The sequence below is a fragment of the Nycticebus coucang genome, chromosome 21 (genome assembly GCF_027406575.1).
Source record: "Nycticebus coucang isolate mNycCou1 chromosome 21, mNycCou1.pri, whole genome shotgun sequence".
NCBI classification, from domain to species: domain Eukaryota; kingdom Metazoa; phylum Chordata; class Mammalia; order Primates; family Lorisidae; genus Nycticebus; species Nycticebus coucang.
Window position 1 is genome coordinate 3844630 of NC_069800.1, and position 22693 is coordinate 3867322.

The 22693-nt window shown below is 39.8% G+C and overlaps 1 pseudogene; it reads left to right on the top strand.

Moving 5' to 3' along the window:
* The window catches only part of LOC128574184 (serine/threonine-protein phosphatase 2A 56 kDa regulatory subunit epsilon isoform-like), a 50215-nt pseudogene that overhangs the window by 21798 nt on the left and 5724 nt on the right, over positions 1–22693 (top strand).

Genomic DNA, 22693 nt, shown 5'->3' on the forward strand with positions numbered 1-22693 from the left:
TTACATGTAGACATCCAGTTCTCCCAACACCATTTATTGAATAGGGAGTCTTTCCCCCAAGGTAAGTTCTTGTTTGGTTTATCAAAGATTAGGTGGTTGTAAGATGTTAGTTTCATTTCTTGGTGTTCAATTCGATTCCAAGTGTCTATGTCTCTGTTTTTGTGCCAGTACCATGCTGTCTTGAGCACTATGGCTTTGTAGTACAGACTAAAATCTGGTATGCTGACGCCCCCACCTTTATTTTTGTTACTAAGAACTGCCTTAGCTATACGGGGTTTTTTCCGGTTCCATAGAAAACGCAGAATCATTTTTTCCAAATCTTGAAAGTACGATGTAGGTACTTTGATAGGAATGGCATTGAATAGGTAGATAGCTTTGGGAAGTATAGACATTTTAACAATGTTGATTCTTCCCATCCATGAGCATGGTATGTTCTTCCATTTGTTAATATCCTCTGCTATTTCCTTTCTGAGGATTTCATAGTTTTCTTTATAGAGGTCCTTCACCTCCTTCGTTAGATATATTCCTAGGTATTTCATTTTCTTTGAAACTATGGTGAAGGGAGTTGTGTCCTTAATTAGCTTCTCATCTTGACTGTTATTGGTGTATACAAAGGCTACTGACTTGTGGACATTGATTTTATATCCTGAAACATTACTGTATTTTTTGATGACTTCTAGGAGTCTTGTGGTTGAGTCTTTGGGGTTCTCTAAGTATAAGATCATGTCATCAGCAAAGAGGGAGAGTTTGACCTCCTCTGCTCCCATTTGGATTCCCTTTATTTCCTTGTCTTGCCTAATTGTATTGGCTAGAACTTCCAGCACTACGTTGAATAGTAAAGGTGACAGAGGACAACCTTGTCTGGTTCCAGTTCTAAGAGGAAAAGCTTTCAGTTTTACTCCATTCAGTAAAATATTGGCTGTGGGTTTGTCATAGATAGCTTCAATCAGTTTTAGAAATGTGCCACCTATGCCTATACTCTTCAGAGTTCTAATTAGAAAAGGATGCTGGATTTTATCAAATGCTTTTTCTGCATCTATTGAGAGGATCATGTGATCTTTATTTTTGCCTCTGTTAATATGGTGGATAACGTTTATAGACTTGCGTATGTTAAACCAGCCTTGCATCCCTGGGATGAAGCCTACTTGATCATGATGAATGACTTTTTTGATGATAAGCTGTAATCTATTGGCTAGGATTTTGTTGAGAATTTTTGTGTCTATGTTCATGAGTGAGATTGGTCTGAAATTCTCCCTTTTGTTTGGGTCTTTTCCTGGTTTTGGTATCAGGGTGATGTTTGCTTCATAGAATGTGTTGGGGAAGATTCCTTCTTCCTCAGTTTTTTGGAATAATTTCTGCAGTACAGGAATAAGCTCTTCCTTGAAGGTTTGATAGAATTCTGGAGTGAAGCCATCTGGACCAGGGCATTTTTTAGTTGGAAGCTTTTTTATTGTTTCTTTGATCTCAGTGCTTGAAATTGGTCTGTTCAGGAGGTCTATTTCTTCCTGGCTAAGTCTAGGGAGAGGGTGTGATTCCAAATATTGATCCATTTCCTTCACATTGTCAAATTTCTGGGCATAGAGTTTCTGGTAGTATTCAGAGATGATCTCTTGTATCTCTGTGGGATCAGTTGTTATTTCCCCTTTATCATTTCTGATTGAGGTTATTAGAGATTTTACTTTTCTATTTCTAGTTAGTCTGGCTAATGGTTTATCTATTTTATTTATTTTTTCAAAAAGCCAACTCCTTGTTTCATTAATTTTCTGAATGATTCTTTTGTTTTCAATTTCATTGATCTCTGATTTGATTTTGGATATTTCTTTTCTTCTACTGAGTTTAGGCTTAGATTGTTCTTCTTTTTCCAATTCCATAAGATCTCTTGTGAGATTGTTGATGTGCTCTCTTTCTGTTTTTCGAATGTAGGCATCTAAAGCGATGAATTTTCCTCTCAAAACTGCTTTTGCAGTATCCCACAGGTTTTGGTAGCTTGTGTCTTCATTGTTGTTATGCTCAAGGAAGTTAATGATTTCCTGTTTTATTTCTTCCTTCACCCATCTGTTATTCAACAGAAGATTGTTTAATTTCCATGCCTTTGGGTGGGCTTGAGCATTTTTGTTAGAGTTGAGTTCCACCTTTAGTGCCTTATGGTCTGAAAAGATACAAGGTAAAATTTCAATTCTTCTGATTCTGTTGATATTTGTTTTGTGTCCCAGGATATGATCAATTTTGGAGAATGTTCCATGGGGTGATGAGAAGAATGTATATTCTTTATCTTTGGGGTGGAGTGTTCTATATGCATCTATCAAGCATAGTTGTTCTAGGGTCTCATTTAAATCTCTTACATCTTTGTTTAATTTCTGTTTAGAGGATCTGTCCAGCTCTGTAAGAGGTGTGTTAAAGTCCCCTGTTATGATGGTATTATCAGATATCATATTGCTCAGACTGAGTAAGGTCTGCTTCAGGAATCTGGGAGCATTTAAATTGGGTGCATAAATATTTAGAATTGAAATGTCTTCTTGTTGTAGTTTTCCCTTGACCAATATAAAGTGACCATCTTTGTCTTTTTTGACTTTAGTTGCTTTAAATCCACATGTATCTGAAAATAAGATTGCAACTCCTCTTTTCTTCTGAATTCCGTTTGCCTGAAAAATTGTCTTCCAACCCTTGACTCGGAGCTTTAATTTGTCTTTTGAGGCCAGGTGTGTTTCTTGCAGACAGCAAATGGATGGCTTGTGTTTTTTAATCCAGTCAGCCAATCTATGTCTCTTCAGTGGGGAATTCAAGCCATTAACATTTATTGAGATAATTGATAAGTGTGGTAGTATTCTATTTGTCTTATTTGGTGAGAGTCCATTGCTTAATTTTATCTTTTGCATCAGTGTGGAGGTTAGGTTTTGTCCTTTGATTTCTGAGTTCTTACTTTGCTGCTGATCCATTGTGGTGGTCAGTGTGCAGAACAGGTTGAAGTATTTCCTGTAGAGCTGGTCTTGTTGTGGCGAATTTCCTCAATGTTTGTATATCTGTAAATGATTTGATTTCTCCGTCAATTCTGAAGCTTAGCTTAGCAGGGTACAGAATTCTGGGCTGAAAATTGTTCTGTTTAAGTAGATTAAAGGTAGATGACCATTGTCTTCTTGCTTGGAAAGTTTCATTAGAGAAGTCTGCGGTCACTCTGATGGATTTGCCCCTGTAGGTCAACTGGCGCTTACTCCTGGCAGCTTGCAGAATCTTTTCTTTTGTCTTGACTTTGGACAGGTTCATCACAATGTGTCTTGGAGAAGCTCGGTTAGAGTTGAGGCGACCTGGGGTCCGATATCCCTCTGAAAGCAGTGTGTCAGACTCTTTGGTGATGTTTGGGAAATTTTCTTTTATAATATTCTCTAGTATGGCTTCCATTCCTCTGGGGCATTCTTCTTCCCCTTCTGGAATTCCTATAACTCGTATGTTGGAACGCTTCATAAAGTCCCATAATTCTGACAGTGAACGTTCTGCTTTCTCTCTCTTCTTTTCTGCCTCTTTTACTGTCTGAGTTATCTCAAGAACTTTGTCTTCTACCTCTGAAATTCTTTCTTCTGCATGGTCTAACCTGTTGCTGATACTTTCCATTGTATCTTTAAGTTCCCTAATTGACTGTTTCAGTTCCTTCAGGTCTGCTATATCCTTTTTATATTCTTCATATCGTTCATCTCTTATTTGATTCTGTTTTTGGATTTCCTTTTGGTTATTTTCCACTTTATTAGCAATTTCCTTCATTGTTTCCATCATTTCTTTCATTGTTTTCAACATGTGTATTCTAAATTCCCTTTCTGTCATTCCTAACATTTCTATACTGGTGGAATCATCTGCAGTAGCTACCTCATGGTCCCTTGGTGGGGTTGTTCTAGACTGGTTCTTCATGTTGCCTGGAGTTTTCTGCTGATTCTTCCTCATGAGTGATTTCTTTTATCTGTTTCCTTGCCCTAATTTTCCTTTCACTTCCTCTTGCTCTTTAAGTTCTTATGCCAGTGGACTAAGGGTTATAGGACCAGAAGGGTGAGAAGGTTGAAGAGCAAAAAAAGGGGATGAAAGAAAGGAGGACCGAGTGATAAGAAAAAAAGAAAGATAGAGAAAGGAGAGGGGGTGGGTATAAGGAATATTGACAAAAAGAAGAGAGGCACAGAAAGAGGGAGACAGGGCAATATAGGTGTACAGTAGGGTACTTTGACACAACCTTAAAAAACCCCACCTTCTGGGGGTGCCCAGTTGCGTGGTTCCCTTGAGGTCAGCAGCTCTTTGCTAACCTGATCAGACACAGTACCCCACCTCCACCAAGTAGAGAGGAAAGACAAAAATGCTATAAATCAAACCAAAAGAAGCAAACAGAAAACTTTACGGGGATAAAATTGGGTGAAAAACCAAATTATATCAGTAGAAACACTAGCAAAAATGAAGTTGAAGTTATTAAAAAAGGCAGCAATGGGAAATTATAATTAAACTAGGAAAATTGAGAAAGAAAAAGGGATCTGTGTGGAAAAGATTGAAATTAAAAAAACAAAAGAACATCAGCAACGTCAAAATAAACAAACAAAAAAAACAACCAAACCAAAAAAAAAAAAAAAGAAGAAAAAAATACACAACCAAAAACAAAGCAGTTTGTATATGTTATTGAATATTGTCTGGGCAACACGTGGTCTTCTGGGGTATGAGATGTTAGTCACAGTTCTGATACGACTGGAGGCTGCTGATTTCTCAAACCCCAGCAGGTAGACACCCTAAATCTCTCTTCAGCCTACTTAAAAGGCACTTTGAACTTGTAAACTTGCTGAGCAGAAGCTTTCCCAGCTTTCTCGCTGGAATCGCTGCTGAAGTGGCTATGCACTTACTCAGTGTGCCAAAACCGATCTCACTCTGCCCCTGAGGGTTAGGGCTGCAAGGCGGCTCAGACCCCACCCTTAGGCTACTTGGTTGCTGGGTTACCAGCTCCCACCCGTTTCTAGCTCTGCGACCCTGAGGGCAGAGCTTGCTGGGGCAGATCACTGACAATGGATCCGTGTGACCCACCGCCAAACACTATCAGCTCCGTCTGGCTCAGCGGCTCAGACTGGGGCCCTAGACAACGGCCAAAGTTCTCCGCACTCCCGCTCAGGCCTTCCCCAAGGCAGTTCAACTCAGTGCCAAGTCCAAGGACATCAAAACAGTTCACAGGTAAGGCCTTTCTGGTTTGCAGTCTCGCTGCTACTGAACTTACAGTTGTGGGCGGGTTTAGACGGATTGAACACACGCGACCACTTGCCGGCTTTCCACTGTTTTAGTCCTCCTCTTGGGGTCCAGAAGTCTCTCGCTGACTCCCTGTATTTTCATAGGAGTGATGATAGGCAGTTCCCACCAGCCAGAGATGCCTGGAGTCCTATCTCCCCAGACTCACGGTGCCCAGATGCAAGGAAGCTGTTACTCGGCTGCCATCTTGCTCCGCCTCCCCATTAAATCATTTTTGTTTAATTATTATGTTTTCACTAAGCTCAAGAATAACACTATATGAGCATAACTGACTCAAGTTGAGCTAACATTACATGCTCATAAGCCTTCTCTTGTGTTTGCAAATTATTCCTTAAACTCTGCAACACTTAAAAATGGAAACCAAATTTAAAAAAATAGAATTTAAAAGGTTAATTATTTTCATTAACAAAGAATGGGACAGGTGCGTTAGAGATCTCATGTAATTTTGAATATGTTATAGATAACGATATACTGAGTCTATACTGGACCTTTTTGCCTGTTGGAGCCGCGTTCCTTCCTAGATAGAATGTTTTCCTGTGGAAATGTATTTTTAACCTGCTCTTTGCCTCCCCTACCGGGCTCCAAAATTATTTAACACTCTGTATGCTCAGCAGTAAGGACAGTTTCTGGCACATAGAAAGAACTCAGTAACTCAGTTCGTATTTATTTATTTTATTGCTGAATGGGCAGAGAGATGTTAACAGCAGCCTCTATTTGGATAGGCCCCTAGTAAGAGCGTGCACTGTTAAATCTTCTGTGGACACTCACGCTCCACTTGTAACTCACAGTTTCTTCCTGGGTCAGCCTAGATGTCATCACTTCCTCTAGAAGACTTCCCTGATCACTCCACTTCTTCCAAAAAGAGTAGACGTGTCAACGGTACGTTTATACAGCGTCCATGGTGTTTATTTATCTGTATTCCCCCCGTAGAATAGGCTCCAAGAAAGCAGAGATTGTCTTGCTTATCATTACATCCCTGACACCTTGCCCACTGGTTAGCCCTTAATAGGCTCACGGTAAATATTTACTCAAATACTCATTGAATGAATGAATGGACGGATGCATTGGTGATGCTTGGAATTGTATAGACAAAACGTACGTTCCGTCTCATTCCCTACTTTTGAAGATGATTTTTCAGTGTGTGCTTCCTGCCATATTTGAAGGGCTAGTTTTGTGCCCATAACTCAGCTTCCATTCAAAGAAAAAGCACATGTGATTGTTGTTGATTGAGTGATTCTCTTGTTGTCAGGCTCAGCTTTGGTCTTAACCACCAACACCAGAAGTCAAAGTTGTGTATATCTTGATAGCTTTTTGATAATGATGGTTGTCCACTTTTGTTGTGTGCTCTGGTGTGCTCTTGAAATGTTGTGCTATAAAGATTGGAATTCTGAGTTTTGCATTATTACAGTAAGGATGAATATAAAAACATCAGTAAAATTCAAACCAATCTACCAAGTTTGTTTTCCATCCAGAGGAACTTACCCACTGTCATTTTTAAAAAGGTTGCAGATTTATTGGGTTATGATTCACATACCCCCAAATTCTTTCCAAGTTTCTAGTTTGTGTTTTTAAAGTATATTTACAGAGTTTTACAACCATCACCACAGTATAATTGGAGAACATTTTTATCATCCTCCAAAGAAACCCAGACCTCTTCTCCCCATTCTATTCTCTGTCTCTGGATTTGCCTATTCTGGATATTTCATATAAGTAGAATTTTACGTTATGTGGCCTTCTTTGTCTGGTTTCTTTTACTCATCATATTTGAAAAGTTCATTCATTTTGTAACATGTATCACTATGCATTTCTTTTAATGGATGAATAATATTCCATTATATCACATTTTGTTTATCCGTTTATCAGGTGATGGACATTTGGATTATTTCAGTTTTTGACTATTATGAATATTGCTACTATTGAACATTTGTGTAAAAAGGTTTGTACAGATACGTGTTTTCAATTCTGTTGGGTATATAGCTGGGAGTTGCTTTGATTCGTCGTAGCATATCTCTTTGGAGGATGTTTCTTTTGAGGAACCACCAAACTGTTTTCCAAAGTAGCTGAACCATTTTACATTCTTACCAACAGTAGATGAGGTTTCCAGTTTTTTTACATCTTGCCAACACTTTTCATTATTCCTCTTTATGATTATAGCTATCTAACGAATGGTACCTCCTTCCTGTTTTGATTTACGTTTCTGTAATAATCAATGAAACTGAGTACTTTTGAGCTGGGCAAGGTGGCTCACGCCTGTAATCCTAGCACTCTGGGAGGCCGAGGTGGGTGAATAGCTTGAGCTCACAAGTTCAAGACCAGCCTGAACAAAAGCAAGACCCCATTTCTACTAAAAATAGAAAAACTGATGCAAGAGGATTGCCTTGAGCCTAAGAGTTTGACATTGCTGTGAGCTATGACGTCACAGCACTTTACCCAGGGCAATATCTTGAGACTCTGTCTCAAAAAAGAAAAAAGAAATTGAGCACTTTTTTCACCCGTTTATTGGCCATTTGTATACATTCCTTGGGGTTTATCTATTAAAAAAATCCTTTGTCGGGAGGCGGAGCAAGATGGCAGCCGAGTAACAGCTTCCTTGCATCTGGGCACCGTGAGTCTGGGGAGATAGGACTCCAGGCATCTCTGGCTGGTGAGATCTGCCTATCATCACCCCTGAGAGGATACAGGGAGTCAGCGAGAGACGTCTGGACCCCAAAAGGAGGACTAAAACAGTGGAAAACTGACAAGTGGTCGCATGTGTTCAACCCGTCTAAACCCGCTCGCAACTGTACAGTAGCAGCGAGACTGCAAACAAGAAAGGCCTTACCTGTGAACTATTTTGGTGCCTTTGGACTTGGCACTCAGCTGAACTGCCTTGGGGAGAGCCTGAGCGGGAGTGCGGAGAACTTTGGCCTTTGTCTAGGGCCCCAGTCAGAGCCGCTGAGCCAGACGGAGCTAACAGTGTTTGGCTCTGGGTCACAGGCAGCCATTGTGAGCGATCTGCCCTGGCAAGCTCCACCCTCAGGGTCCCAGAGCTAGAATTGGGTGGGAGCTGGTAACGCAGCAACCAAGTAACCTAAGGGTGGGGTCTGAGCCGCCTTGCAGCCCTAAACCTCGGGGCAGAGGGAGACCAGTTTTGGCAAACAGGGCAAGTGGATAGCCACTTCAGCAGTGATTCCAGCGACAAGCACTTAACTGGGAAAGCTTCTGCTCAGCAAGTGAACAAGTTCAAAGTGCCTTTTAAGTGGGCTGAAGAGAGATTTAGGGTGTCTACCTGCTGGGGTTTGAGAAACTAGCAGCCTCCAGTCGTATCAGAACTGTGATTAACATCTCATACCCCAGAAGACCATGTGTCGCCCAGACAATATTCAATAACATATACATACTGCTTTGTTTTTGGTTGTGTTTTTTTTTGGTTTGGTTGTTTTTTTTTTTTTGTTTATTTTGATGTTGTTGATTGTTGTTTTGTTTTTTAAGTTCAACCTTTTCCATACAGATCCTTTTTTTCTCAATTTTTCTAGTTTAATTATAATTTCCCATTGCTGCCTATTTTAATAATTAGAACTTCATTTTTGTTAATGTTTCTACTGCTATTATTTGGTTTTCCAGGCAATTTTATCCCGTAAAGTTTTCTGTTTGCTTGTTTTGATTTGATTTATAGCATTTTTGTCTTTCCTCTCTACTTGGTGGAGGTGGGGTACTGTGTATGATCAGGTTAGCAAAGAGCTGCTGACCTCAAGGGAACCACCCAACTGGCCACCCCCAGAAGGTGTTTTTTTTTTTTTAAGGTTGTATCAAAGTACCCTACTGTACACCTATATTGCTCTGTTTCCCTCTTTCTGTGCCTCTCTTCTTTTTGTCAATATTCCTTTTACCCACCCCCTCTCCTTTCTACTTTTTTCTTATTACTTGGTCCTTCTTTCATCCCTTTTTTGCTCTTCAATCTTCTCACCCTTCTAGTCCTGTAACCCTTAGTCCACAGGCACAAGAACTTAAAGAGCAAGAGGACGTGAAAGGAAAATTAGGGCAAGGAAACAGATAAAAGAAATCACTCATGAGGAAGAATCAGCAGAAAACTCCAGGCAACATGAAGAACCAGTCCAGAACAACCCCGCCAAGGGACCATGAGGTAGCTACTGCAGAGGATTCCACCTATACAGAAATGTTAGGAATGACAGAAAGGGAATTTAGAATACACATGTTGAAAACAATGAAAGAAATGATGGAAACAATGAAGGAAACTGCTAATAAAGTGGAAATTAACCAAAAGGAAATTCAAAAACAGAATCAAATAAGAGATGAACGATATGAAGAATATAAAAAGGATATAGCAGAGCTGAAGGAAATGAAACAATCAGGGAACATAAAGATGCAATGGAAAGTATCAGCAACAGGTTAGACCATGCAGAAGAAAGAATTTCAAAGGTAGAAGACAAAGTTCTTGAGATAACTCAGATAGTAAAAGAGGCAGAAAAGAAGAGAGAGAAAGCAGAATGTTCACTGTCAGAATTATGGGACTTTATGAAGCGTTCCAACATACGAGTTATAGGAATTCCAGAAGGGGAAGAAGAATGCCCCAGAGGAATGGAAGCCATACTACAGAATATTATAAAAGAAAATTTCCCAAATATCACCAAAGATTCTGACACACTGCTTTCAGAGGGCTATCGGACCCCAGGTCGCCTCAACTCTAACCGAGCTTCTCCAAGACACATTGTGATGAACCTGTCCAAAGTCCAGACAAAAGAAAAGATTCTGCAAGCGGCCAGGAGTAAGCGCCAGTTGACCTACAGGGGCAAATCCATCAGAGTGACCGCAGACTTCTCTAATGAAACTTTCCAAGCAAGAAGACAATGGTCATCTACCTTTAATCTACTTAAACAGAACAATTTCCAGCCCAGAATTCTGTACCCTGCTAAGCTAAGGTTCAAAATTGATGGAGAAATCAAATCATTTACGGATATACAAACATTGAGGAAATTTGCCACAACAAGACCAGCTCTACAGGAAATACTTCAACCTGTTCTGCACACTGACCACCACAATGGATCAGCAGCAAAGTAAGAACTCAGAAGTTAAAGGACAGAACCTAACCTCCACACTGATGCAAAAGATAAAACTAAGCAATGGACTCTCACAAAATAAGACGAATAGAATACTACCACACTTATCAATTATCTCAATAAATGTTAATGGCTTGAATTCCCCACTGAAGAGACATACATTGGTTGACTGGATTAAAAAACACAAGCCATCCATTTGCTGTCTGCAAGAAACACACCTGGCTTCAAAAGACAAATTAAAGCTCCAAGTCAAGGGTTGGAAGACAATTTTTCAGGCAAAAGGAATTCAGAAGAAAAGAGGAGTTGCAATCTTATTTTCAGATACATGTGGATTTAAAGCAACTAAAGTTAAAAAAGACAAAGATGGTCACTTTATATTGGTCAAGGGAAAAATACAACAAGAAGACATTTCAATTCTAAATATCTATGCACCCAATTTAAATGCTCCCAGATTCTGGAAACAGACCTTACTCAGTCTGAGCAATATGATATCTGATAATACCATCATAACAGGGGACTTTAACACTCCTCTTACAGAGCTGGACAGATCCTCTAAACAGAAATTAAACAAGGATATAAGAGATTTAAATGAGATCCTAGGACAACTGTGCTTGATAGACGCATATAGAACACTCCATCCCATAGATAAAGAATATACATTCTTCTCATCACCCCATGGAACATTCTCCAAAATTGATCATATCCTGGGACACAAAACAAGTATCAACAGAATCCAAAGAATTGAAATTTTACCTTGTATCTTTTCAGACCATAAGGCACTAAAGGTGGAACTCAACTCTAACAAAAACGCTCGACCCCACCCAAAGGCATGGAAATTAAACAATCTTCTGTTGAATAACAGATGGGTGCAGGAAGAAATAAAACAGGAAATCATTAACTTCCTTGAGCATAACAACAATGAAGACACAAGCTACCAAAACCTGTGGTATACTGTAAAAGCAGTTTTGAGAGGAAAATTCATAGCTTTAGATGCCTGCATTTGAAAAACAGAAAGAGAGCACATCAACAATCTCACAAGAGATCTTATGGAATTGGAAAAAGAAGAACAATCTAAGCCTAAACTCAGTAGAAGAAAAGAAATATCCAAAATCAAATCAGAGATCAATGAAATTGAAAACAAAAGAATCATTCAGAAAATTAATGAAACAAGGAGTTTGTTTTTTGAAAAAATAAATAAAATAGGTAAACCATTGGCCAGACTAACGAGGAATAGAAAAGTAAAATCTCTAGTAACCTCAATCAGAAATGATAAAGGGGAAATAACAACTGATCCCACAGAGATACAAGAGATCATCTCTGAATACTGCCAGAAACTCTATGCCCAGAAATTTGACAATGTGAAAGAAATGGATCAATATTTGGAATCACACCCTCTCCCTAGACTCAGCCAGGAAGAAGTAGGGCTCCTGAACAGACCAATTTCAAGCACTGAGATCAAAGAAACAATAAAAAAGCTTCCAACCAAAAAATGACCTGGTCCAGATGGCTTCACTCCAGAATTCTATGAAACCTTCAAGGAAGAGCTTATTCCTGTACTGCAGAAATTATTCCAAAAAACTGAGGAAGAAGGAATCTTCCCCAATACATTCTATGAAGCAAACATCACCCTGATACCAAAACCAGGAAAAGACCCAAACAAAAAGGAGAATTTCAGACCAATCTCACTCATGAACATAGACGCAAAAATTGTCAGCAAAATCCTAGCCAATAGATTACAGCTTATCATCAAAAAATCATTCATCATGATCAAGTAGGCTTCATCCCAGGGATGCAAGGCTGGTTTAACATACGCAAGTCTATAAACGTTATCCACCATATTAACAGAGGCAAAAATAAAGATCACATGATCCTCTCAATAGATGCAGAAAAAGCATTTGATAAAATCCAGCATCCTTTTCTAATTAGAACACTGAAGAGTATAGGCATAGGTGGCACATTTCTAAAACTGATTGAAGCTATCTATGACAAACCCACAGCCAATATTTTACTGAATGGAGTAAAACTCAAAGCTTTTCCTCTTAGAACTGGAACCAGACAAGGTTGTCCTCTGTCACCTTTACTATTCAACGTAGTGCTGGAAGTTCTAGCCAATACAATTAGGCAAGACAAGGAAATAAAGGGAATCCAAATGGGAGCAGAGGAGGTCAAACTCTTCCTCTTTGCTGACGACATGATCTTATACTTAGAGAACCCCAAAGACTCAACCACAAGACTCCTAGAAGTCATCAAAAAATACAGTAATGTTTCAGGATATAAAATCAATGTCCACAAGTCAGTAGCCTTTGTGTACACCAATAACAGTCAAGATGAGAAGCTAATTCAGGACACAACTCCCTTCACCATAGTCTCAAAGAAAATGAAATACCTAGGAATATACCTAATGAAGGAGGTGAAGGACCTCTATAAAGAAAACTATGAACTCCTCAGAAAGGAAATAGCAGAGGATATTAACAAATGGAAGAACATACCATGCTCATGGATGGGAAGAATCAACATTGTTAAAATGTCTATACTTCCCAAAGCAATCTACCTATTCAATGCCATTCCTATCAAAATACCAACATCGTACTTTCAAGATTTGGAAAAAATGATTCTGCATTTTGTATGGAACCGGAAAAAAACCCGTATAGCTAAGGCAGTTCTCTGTAACAAAAAGAAAGCTGGGGGCATCAGCATACCAGATTTTAGTCTGTACTACAAAGCCATAGCGCTCAAGACAGCATGGTACTGGCACAAATACAGAGACATAGACACTTGGAATCGAATTGAAAACCAAGAAATGAAACTAACATTTTACAACCACCTAATCTTCGATAAACCAAACAAGAACATACCTTCGGGGAAAGACTCCCTATTCAATAAATGGTGTTGGGAGAACTGGATGTCTACATGTAAAAGACTGAAACTGGACCCACACCTTTCTCCACTCACAAAAATTGATTCAAGATGGATAAAGGACTTAAATTTAAGGCATGAAACAATAAAAATCCTCCAAGAAAGCATAGGAGAAACACTGGAAGATATTGGCCTGGAGAAAGGCTTCATGAAGAAGACTGCCATGGCAATTGCAAAGACAACAGAAATAAACAAATGGGACTTCATTAAACTGAAAAGCTTCTGTACAGCTAAGGAGACAATAACCAAAGCAAAGAGACAACCTACACAATGGGAAAGGATATTTGCATATTTTCAATCAGACAAAAGCTTGATAACTATGATCTATAGAGAACTCAAATTAATCCACATGAAAAAAGCCAACAATCCCTTATATCAATGGGCAAGAGACATGAGTAGAACTTTCTCTAAAGACGACAGACGAATGGCTAACAAACACATGAAAAAATGTTCATCGTCTCTATATATTAGAGAAATGCAAATCAAAACAACCCTGAGATATCATCTAACCCCAGTGAGAATGGCTCACATCACAAAATCTCAAAACTGTAGATGCTGGTGTGGATGTGGAGAGAAGGGAACACTTTTACACTGCTGGTGGGACTGCAAACTAGTACAACCTTTCTGGAAGGAAGTATGGAGAAAGCTCAAAGCACTCAACCTAGACCTCCCATTTGATCCTGCAATCCCGTTACTGGGCATCTACCCAGAAAGAAAGAAATCCTTTTCTCATAAGGACACTTGTACTAGACTGTTTATTGCAGCTCAATTTACAATCGCCAAAATGTGGAAACAGCCTAAATGCCCACCAACCCAGGAATGGATTAACAAGCTGTGGTATATGTATACCATGGAATACTATTCAGCCATTAAAAAAAAATGGAGACTTTACATCCTTCGTATTAACCTGGATGGACGTGGAAGACATTATTCTTAGTAAAGCATCACAAGAATGGAGAAGCATGAATCCTATGTACTCAATTTTGATACGAGGACCATTAATGACAATTATGGTTATGGGGGGGAACAGAAAGAGGGAAGGAGGGAGGTGGGTGGGGCCTTGGTGTGTGTCACACTTTATGGGGGCAAGACATGATTGCAAGAGGGACTTTGCCTAACAATTGCAATCAGTGTAGCCTGGCTTATTGTACTCTCAATGAATCCCCAACAATAAAAAAAAAAAAAAATCCTTTGTCCATTTTAAAATTTGGTTGTCTTTATTATTGAGCTTTAAGAGTTCTTTATATATTGTGGATACTAGTATCTTATCAGATCGGTTTGCAAATACACTTGACCCTTGAACAACACAAGAGTTGGGGTGTCAGTATGCCCACACATTGGAAAATTGATGTGTAACTTTTGACTTCCCCCAAACTTACCTATTAATAACCTCCTGTGGGTGGGGAGCCTTACTGATAGTTGACTAACACATTTTATATGTTATATGCAGATGGCGTCCCAAAATGTATATACCTTTTAAGAAATTTTATTTAAAGTTGTTAACACCCATGTCACGTTTGATTTCTGTGATGACAAGAGGTGCTCAAATGTGTCTCATATTCATCTTTTGTTATTCGTGTATATTATTACAATTTTAATATAGTTTTTTCCTTTCTTAAAATGTATATACATTTTTGGGCACAGTGCATATTATATACCATAGTCTTACCATTAAAGTAAATAGAATTAAATGTTATTAAGAAAATCATAAAGAAGAGAAAGTATATTTACTATTCAGTCAGTGGAAGGGGCTCACGGTAGAGTCTCTATCTGCAAAATCTTCATGTTGTGCAGGATAAGGAGGGGAGAGGAAGGGGGGCAGAGGCCGAGGAAAATTCATGTGTAATGGACCCATTTATAAGTTGGTCAAGGGTCTGTGTCTTTTCATTTGCTTGAAGGTCTCCTATGAAGCATGAAAGTTTCCAGTTTTCACCACGTCTACTTTATCTGTTTCTTCTTCTGTTGCTTATTATTTGGTGTCATGTCCAAAAGACCATCCCCTTATCTAGGGTTATAAAGACTTATTCTTATGCTTTCTTCTAATTGTTTTACTCTGCCCACAGGTTGACTATTATTTTGAGTTAATTTCAGTGTATGGTGTGAGTTAGGAGTCCAACTTTATTCTTCTGGATTGCAGCTACCCAGTTGTTCTGGCACCAGTTGTTGAAAAGACTTTTCTTTCCCCATTAAAATGTACTGATGTTCTTTGTTGATAATCAGTTGGTGTAAATGTGAGGGTTTACTTATTTGAATTCCAAATTCTATTCTTTTTTGAATTCTGTTTCTTTTGATCTGTATGTTTGTCCTTATGCCAGTACCATGTGGTCTTGACTACTGTGGCTTTGGCTTTATGATGCTAAGTTTTAAAATTGAGAAGTGTGAGTCTTCCAACTTTGTTCTTTTATTCCCAAAATTATTTTGGCTCTTCTGGGTTTCTTGTATTTCCATGTAAATTTTAGGATCAACTTGTCAATTTCTGCAAAAGCAAAGCAGGAATTTTTTATTGTAGGATTTGGTTGCGTCTCTTAGCTTGTTTCCTCTTTTGGATTTGTCTCATTATGAGTACATAGATGTGATGTTACCTGAATTCTGTTCTTAACTTTAGATTACACATGATTTGGAACTTAAAAACGTCATTCGTGGACTAAGCGCAGTGGCTCACACCTGTAATCCTAGAACTCTGGGAGACCAAGGCAGGAGGATCACTTGAGTTCAGCCTAAGCAAAGTGAGACCTCATCTCTACCAAAAATAGAAAAATTAGCCAGGTGTTGTGGTGTGCACTTGTAGTCCCAGCTATTTGGGAGGTTGAGACAGAAGGACCCTTTGAGCCCAGGAGTTTGAAGTTGCTGTGAGCTAGGCTGACACCATGACACTCCAGTCTGGTCAATAGAGTGAGACTCTGTCTGAAAAAATAAAAATAAATAAATAAATAAATCCATCTTTTAAAAAAAGGCTATCCATGTATATAACATGTACCCAGAAATAGTAAATGTTCACCTCAGTGAATTTTTTTTTTTTTTTTGTAGAGACAGAGTCTCACTATATCGCCCTTGGTAAAGTGCCGTGGCATCACACAGCTCACAGCAATCTCCAACTCCTGGGCTTAAGCGATTCTCTTGCCTCAGCCTCCCGAGTAGCTGAGACTACAGGCACCTGCCATGATGCCCAGCTATTTTTTTTGTTGCAGTTTGGCCGGGGCCGGGTTTGAACCTGCCACCCTCGGTATGTGGGGCCGGCGCCCTCCCTACTGAGCCACAGGCACCACTCCACCTCAGTGAATATTTACAGAATGAAGTATACCTATGTAAGAAGAATCCAGACCTAAAAGGGAAACATAGCTAGTATTACTGGAAATTTTTTGGTGTTTGCTTGATTGTTTCACTTATTTGCATGTTCTGGTATTGCTGAAGGCTTATCTTAATTGTGTGTTTGGAATGTAAGTTCAGTAGCATAGTACAGTGATTGAATTCATGGACTTTGGGCCTTGACAACTTGGGATCTAATTCTAGCACTTACTAACTGTGAGGCCATTGGCAAGTTACTTACCCTTTTGGTGCCCTGTGTTCTTCATCTGAAAAATGGGAGTAAAACTAGGGGGAGGATTAATATATGTAGATTGCTTAGAAAATTGCCCGATAATCATAGTAAGTGCTGCCTGTGTGTTAGCTGCTATTATTATTTTTATTATTGTTGTTATTGTTATTACTGTCGTATATTTCTTCACAAGAATATGAGCCCCTGGTCTGACTTATCACTATATTCTTAAAGAATAACACTATGCTGGCACATACGGATACTCAATAACTTTTTTAGGAAGGAAGGAATGAAGGGATATTCCATAATGAGGATAGAATCACCACATCCTTTGCTGAAGCTGCCTTTGACAATACCGTGTTTCATTTACCACAGCTTTTGGAGCTATTTGACAGTGAAGACCCTCGGGAACGGGACTACTTAAAAACAGTCTTACACAGAATTTATGGCAAGTTTCTTGGTCTTAGAGCATTTATCCGAAAACAGATTAACAATATTTTTCTAAGGTAAGTGGAGGGTGGGTGATAGAATAAGAAGCAGCAAAGTTGGTATTTTTGTAGAAGTATTAAATAAACCTCAAATATGTGAACATCTTGTACTGATTTCTTTCTCTCCCTTCTTCCCCTATATTGTCTTCTTTTGTCTTTTTTTTCTTTCCCGTTCTTTTCTTTTTTCTTTTTCTTCCTTTTCTCTTTTCTGTTCTGTTTTCTTCTCTTTTAAGGTTTGTTTATGAAACAGAACACTTCAATGGTGTAGCTGAACTGCTGGAAATATTAGGAAGGTAAGCACTTTTTACCTCCCAACTAACCTCAGGTGATTATCGTCTGAAAATGAGGCTCAGGCAACAGGGGAAGCACCGCCCAGAGCTCTGCTGTCTGTACGTGGAGCCGTTCGCCTGTGCTTACTAGCATGTTCCCCAACAACTCCATGAGACACGATTTCCTGTTCCCTTTGTTCCACAATTACGTGTAACTATTTCCACTGGAATTACTGACAGAGCTAACAGTTCATTCGTTACTACAGAGATGACATCTATTTGCAGTCAGGACAGTTACTCCAAAATATCTTGTTTTCATTAGTTTCTAGGCTGTCTGTCCTTTGCCAAATCTGTTGAAAGCAAGTTTGTAATAAGTTGGAAAGATTGCCCTTTTCAAAGGCACTGTGTACCCAGGTGTAGCTCTTAGGCTGCTGCCTAGAGTAGTGGGAGGGCTTGGAAAGACGCAGGTGTTGTGAGGTTTCTACACACAATGGAGGCTAAGACAGCTGGACAGTGCCGTGACTTAGTCTCCTCCTCCTGTGAGGAGAAGGAGAAGGTGGAGTCCCTTAGCCTTGTCTCAGTGACTTCCCTGGCCTGGGTGGAGACTTCAGACTTCAGAAGGCATGATGTCTAGAAAGGGAAAAGAGTCATTTAAAGAGAAGGTGAACAAGGCAGGTGATTATTTCAAGAAGGGAATGGAAGGGAAAATAAAGAGTGTTGACAAGGAGCTTTTGGGAGCATCCAACTAATTTTAAGACACAGGACCCTCTGTTGGGTGATCATAAGCAAATGTTCTTCTTCCCTTAATTCCTTCATCCTTAAATGTATTTTTTGAAGTGACTAAGAAATCTTGGGTGTCACTGGAATGGGTATTAGGTTGTTCTTTACAAACATAAATTGATTACTTTTAACTATCTCACAAGAACAGTATCTTCACTGCAATATAAGCCCCTGGTCTGATTTAGCTCGTTGTGGTAACATAGCTAATTTATGTCTCTTTCTTTTTCCTAGTATTATCAATGGCTTTGCTTTACCTCTTAAGGAGGAACACAAACAGTTCCTGGTGAAAGTGTTGATCCCTTTACACACCGTCAGGAGCTTATCACTCTTCCATGCCCAGGTAGAATTCTGTGCAACTATGTTCGGAAGCAAAAGGTTGTCATATTTCGTGTATCTTTGATGTTTTCTTAATTTCTAAAAAAAAAAAAAAAAGAAAAAGAAACTTGTTAAAGTTTAAAATGCTTGGTTTGGCACCTGTAGCTCAAGCGGCTAAGGCGCTAGCTACATGCACCAGAGCTGGCGGGCTCAAATCCAGCCTGGGCCTGCCAAACAGCAATGGCAACTACAACCAAAAAATAGCTGGGCATTGTGGCAGGTACCTGTAGTCCCAGCTACTTGGGAGGCTGAGGCAAGAGAATCGCTTGAGCCCAGGAGTTGAAGGTTGCTGTAAGCTCTGACGCCACGGCCCTCTACCCAGGTGACAGCTTGAGGCTGTCTCAAAAAAATAAAAATAAAATAAAATAAAATGCTCCCTGAGGAAAATACATATAAATGTGTATATTTTCTTCTATTCATAGTAGAATCATAGGAATATTTTAAAAATAGGGCAAGCCTTTGTTTGGCCATCTCATTTTACAAAGAACTTAGATGACCCAATTACATAGTGAACATGTTGCATGTGAAGTATGTGAGTTTGTCAAATGTAAGTCTTCAGCACATGTAAACGTTTGTTAATGTTCCTGAGATTTTGTCCTGCATTAGTAAATGAGCTGGCCTTTTACCCCCTTCTAGTTCATTCACCATTTTCTCACGTCCTACACATGGATACTCTCACAAGTAACGAAACTGGCTGATATTTTCACACCTTTTTTTAAGCCTTCATTACTTTAAAAAGCATACTGTCTCGTCCCCACGCTAATTCTCGTCCTAACGCTGCCTTGCATGGTAAGGATGTCACTAGAAGGTAGATAAGCCGTCGAGTGGTATTCTCAGTTTTGGGATTTCAAACCTCTGACTCTCCACTCTCTGACAGGAATATTTTGAGTTTGCTCAAAAATGTAATACATGGGCGGCGCCTGTGGCTCAGTGAGCAGGGTGCCGGCCCCATATACCGAGGGTGGCAGGTTCAAACCCGGCCCCGGCCAAACTGCAACCAAAAAATAGCCGGGCGTTGTGGCGGGCGCCTGTAGTCCCAGCTACTCGGGAGGCTGAGGCAAGAGAATCGCCTAAGCCCAGGAGTTGGAGGTTGCTGTGAGCTGCGTGAGGCCACGACACTCTACCGAGGGTGGTACAGTGAGACTCCGTCTCTACAAAAAAAAAAAAAAAAAAAAAAAGAAATGTAATACATTTTTCTAAGCAGTATTCCTCTTTAGATGTGAAATTCTGTATTTTGAGGAAAAATTAGTCCATATGTTTCTAATTTAGAACAATACCAAATGTTGTTTTGTGAAGGTAGTGTTCTTGTTCAAGAACCTTTACAAGCCCTTTACAAATCTTGCCTTTAGTTTTCAAAATGGTATCATATTCTGTGATTATTTAAAAGAATTCTCACTCTGATGTGTTAAATCAGATGTAGCACTCTTTTTACATCTCCCCAGGTTCTAGCCGGCAGCCCCAACCTTTTATCTCTTCATAAACTGCTGTAGTTGGCACTTGCGCCATTTCAGGGAGTCAGCAAGGCTTCGAGTAAGTGCCTGTTTCCCATGGAGGCCTCTTCTGGAACAGTGAAGCCCAGTACTGTCAATGGCAGCAGAAAGAAAAAGGAAGCCCCCGCGCTGTGGCTTAACCGCCGTAGATGAGACGCTTCCCCTGCTCACGGGCCGTGACAGCGCACCCCTGCTCCACGCAAGCTGGGACCTCTTGAAAAACTCCCCTGGAGTCTTGTAAATGTCAATTTGTGGCTTGAAAAAGTTTCTTATTTCACTTCATATATATATATATTTAAATAATAGTTAAAATGAATTGAATGTAAAGTTATTAAAGCCAGTCTGGAAACTTTTTAGGACGTGTTAATAAAATGTCCTATTGAGCTCTTACTATACAGAATTAAAATTTTTGTCTTTCATTTTTTTCATTTCTTTAGCTGCCGTATTATATAGTACAGTTTCTGGAGAAAGATCCTTTACTCACAGAACCAGTAAGTATTTATTCTTAATTTCAAAAAGCTTCAGAAAAACCACCTTTTCTAAAAGTGTATGTGAAAAATTAAATGTCATTTGTTCTTCCCTTTTCTTTTTAGGTTATTAGGGGTTTAATGAAATTTTGGCCTAAAACATGTAGTCAAAAAGAGGTAAGTCCTGGGCGGCGCCTGTGGCTCAGTCGGTAAGGCACCAGCCCCATATACCGAGGGTGGCGGGTTCAAACCCGGCCCCCGGCTGAACTGCAGCCAAAAAATAGCTGGGCGTTGTGGCGGGCGCCTGTAGTCCAGCTACTCGGGAGGCTGAGGCAAGAGAATCGCTTAAGCCCAGGAGTTGGAGGTTGCTGTGAGCTGTGTGAGGCCACGGCACTCTGCCGAGGGCCATAAAGTGAGACTCTGTCTCTACAAAAAAAAAAAAAAGAGGTAAGTCCTGAATGTCAGAGAGTGTTACTGAATACTTTGTGGAGGCCAGACATTGGGCTAAGCATGTGATGTAAGATACACCATCTCATCCAAACCTCACTGTAGCTTTATAAGGGCTATGAATATTTTTGTTTTACTAATTATGAAACTTCAGAGAGCCTAAGTAGTCTGCCAAAGAACAATAAATAAGAACAGGTGATTAGGCCAGACCCCGCCTCCCTGACTCTGCACACTGAGGTTTTTTTTTTTTTTTAGACAGAGTCTCACTTTGTCACCTTCAGCAGAGTGCCATGGTGTCACAGCTCACAGCAACCTCAAACTCTCTGGCTCAAGCTCACCACAACACCCAGTTATTTAGAGATGAGGCTGTTGCTCAGGCTGGTCTTGAACCTGTGAGCTCAGGCAGTCCAGCCTCCTAGAGTGCTAGGATTACAGGCAAGCCACCACACCCGGCTGCACCCTGGGTTTTTAATTCATGATGTCTCTCAGCCTCAGGTCAGTCCAGGTCAGGGCCCCAGTCATGTGTCCAGTTGTCTAACTCTGTTGATGTCACTTTCCTAGTGACTTCTTTCATAGTATGGAGATTTTGCTTTCACTATAGATAGATGATAAGGCAACCTGCCCAAATGCGCACTTTAAAGCAGAGTATAGACAGAATCTCAACTGTCTTAAAATTTACAACAAGCCTTTAGTTTTAGCCATTCACAAGTGACACTGGAAGGTTCAGACCCACAATCATTTGTGTCTTGTGAGACACGTACAAGGTTGTTACAACGGAGGGAGTAAGTATCTTAGCTTGGAGGTGAACTTGACTGGACACCAGACCTGCAGCGCTCTTCTAGAAGGTTAGAAACTCTGGAAAATGGCCCAGAAAAAAGGTCAGCTTTTAGTTTTATGTTCTTGGAAGAACCTTGGTAGAATCGTGGAAGAACCTCTTGCATATCTTGGCTGATGGAAAGGGTCTACTGTATTTTACTTTTAGCAGAAACATCCCTCTTCTCAAAGTAACTTTAATTCTCCAAACCCTAGTTCATATAATACCTATTAGATAAAATTAAACTAGGGATTGCAACCTGTATTCATCTCAAGATAAGAAAGCATGGCTATTTTCATACTTGAATTGCATACCTAATTTTTTCCAAGATAATTATTTTTTCATGGCTGAATAAGTACATTGGTTTTCATTTCTCCATCATTTTTCCATTATATTTAAAACAGTTGACTTGCACCATTGATTTGATGTTCCCTATTGTGGTCTAAAAGCTCTGTTTCTCAAGGCACACAAGATTCACTGTGCCCTGTAGAGAGTAATTGTGTTTGTGTGTGAGCATGGAGAATGGGTTAGCATGTGGTAGTGGCTTTAAAATCGAGCCTACGTGTGGCTGAGTCTGCTATTTTGTGTTTTTTAAGACTTTGTCTGGCCCAGGCACAGTAGCTCACGCCTGTAACCTTAATACTTTGGGAGACTGAGGCAGGAGGATCACTTGAGCTCAGGAGTTCAAAACTAGCCTGGGCCAGAGTGAGACCCCATCTGTAAAAAAACACAGTGATGTTATTTCTTGGACGGTGGTGAGGACGGCAGATCCCATCTACAGCATTGGCACAGTGCCTGC